Source organism: Bos grunniens, chromosome 15 (genome assembly GCF_055505025.1).
Source record: "Bos grunniens cultivar Pamir isolate PY7600 chromosome 15, Bosgru_T2T1.0, whole genome shotgun sequence".
NCBI lineage: Eukaryota > Metazoa > Chordata > Mammalia > Artiodactyla > Bovidae > Bos > Bos grunniens.
Window position 1 is genome coordinate 910,388 of NC_141179.1, and position 2,316 is coordinate 912,703.

Sequence of the window (2,316 nt, forward strand, 5' to 3'; positions counted from 1 at the left end):
ACTGTTATTTTCCCTTCTGAAAGTTATTTTGCACATGCATTAGTTCAGGAGTGCTCATTCTCTCTCCCTTTTTTGGAGAAGGTGCTGAATTGTATTCCTTGCACTATCAGACATGCTATTAAGTGAGAAATATATACAGTATAGGTTTTATGTAAACATCTTATGAGCAATGGTATTTCACAGGCACACTGGAAAGAAATAGACATTATTACAAAGAAAGTCTCATGGCAGTGAGGGACTGAACATTGAACTTGGAATTCTAAGGTATGAAGAAGCTCTTGATTTTGGCTAATGAATGTTTGGGAATAAAACTACCAAAGACAAAAGAAAGTTACTGGGGTTCTTCAACCTGACTGTCAGGGGAATAATGACCAGGCTCTGAGAGCAGCACTCTCTCATTTCTGGAAGCAAGGTCTGGAACTGGTTTGCCTGGGCTTCAGGGTTCAATGCAGTTCCCTTTGGATGGATTCAGTTCTATGAATGTTGTTAAATTTCATTAAATGACTTTGAACACAGCGCAACATTTTATATTTGGTGGAACATGACTTAACCTAATCTGGAGGTTTTTCAGCTAACACATTCTAGGTGCTCCGTAAGTATACAGAATAAATGAATGACAATTTATAGGAAACCTTCTAAATTATTGGCTATTAGGTGTGTCTAGTGATAATGTAAGTTCAGATTCCTAACTTTAGATTTCTAAAAGGCAGAGGCTGAGAGAAGGACTTGTGGGTAAGTGGTTCATTTTGGAAAACAGAATGAAGGTTGTAAATGGGGGTGAGCAAGACAAGGAATGAATGTAAGTGAATCTAAGACTGTGATAAGATGGCTACCATTGATCCCCTGGCTCCTATCTACTGATGATCTAGGTTTTCCTTATAAAATAATATACAAATAAAGGGCTTTCCCTGTGGCTCAGATGGTAAAGAATCTGCCTGCATTGCAGAAGACCTGGGTTGTATCCCTAGCTCTGGAAGATCCCCTGGAGAAGGGAATGGCTACCCACTCTAGTATTATGGCCTGGAAAATCCCATGGACAGAGGAGCCTGGTAGGCTGCAGTCCATGGGGTCGCTAAGAGTCGGACACGACTGAGCGACTTCCTTTCACTTTTCATTTTCATGCATTGGAGAAGGAAATGGCAACCCACTCCAGTGTTCTTGCCTGGAGAATCCCAGGGACGGGGGAGCCTGGTGGGCTGCCGTCTATGGGGTTGCACAGAGTCGGACACGACTGAAGTGATTTAGCAGCAGCAGATGACACCTATTCTTTTGCCATTGCCCCCAAGATGATTGTGGACTCCCTCTCTGAGAGCACTGCCATCTCCCTGGAAGGGTGCATGGTCCAGCTCTTCTCTGAGCACTTCTTTGGTGGAGTGGGCATCATCCTTCTCACTGTGATGACCTATGACCATTCCGTGGCCATCTGTAAGCCTCTTCACTATGTGACCATCATGAGGCCTTGGATGTGCTGCCTTCTGCTGGGAGTGGCTTGGCTGGGGGCGGGGGGGGGGGTACATACATGAAACAATATAACTTCTCTTTATGTATCAAGTACCCTTCTGTGGCCCTAACATTATTGATCATTTTATGTGTGATTTGTTCCCACTGTTGGAACTGGCCTGCATGGACACCTGCACCCTGGGCCTCTTAGTCATCCTCAATGGTGGGGTGATGTGTGTCACCATCTTCCTGATTCTCATCACCTCCTATGTGGTCATTCTCTGCTCTGTGAAGTCCTGCAGCTCCAAAGGGTGGTGTAAAGCCCTCTCCACCTGCGGCTCCCACCTCATGGTGGTTATTATGTTCTTTGTGGCTTGTATGTTTTTGTATTTGAGGCCTGTGGCCACCTACCCCATAGACAAGGTAATGGCTGTGTCTTTTACCAACATTGCTCCCATGTTAAATCCCCTGATCTACACCTTGAGGAACACAGAGGTAAAAAATGCCACAAGGAAACTGTGGATGAAACAAGGGGCCTTGTGTGGTCATTAGCTTACATGCTAAGAGCAATTCTTTCCTGAAGGACAATGAGGTCTTACCTCCCATTCATTATAACCCACTTGGGACACAACAAATAATGCAAATCTGGTTAAGAATGCAAATCAATTTAAGGTAATAAAATTAGGTATTGCCTACGTCTCAAGTACATTTTATGCAATGCTAATGCTAAGTCACTTCAGTCGTGTCCGACTCTGTGTGACCCCATGGACGGCAGCCCACCAGGCTCTCCCGTCCCTGGGATTCTCCAGGCAAGAACACTGGAGTGGGTTGCCATTTCCTTCTCCAATGCAGGAAAGTGAAAAGTGAAAGTGAAGT

General features: G+C 44.7%; 1 pseudogene; it reads left to right on the top strand.

Moving 5' to 3' along the window:
* Positions 1 to 771: 771 nt before the first annotated feature.
* On the top strand, positions 772 to 1,992 carry LOC147357216 (olfactory receptor 4C6-like; annotated as a pseudogene).
* The last annotated feature ends 324 nt before the right edge of the window (positions 1,993 to 2,316 follow it).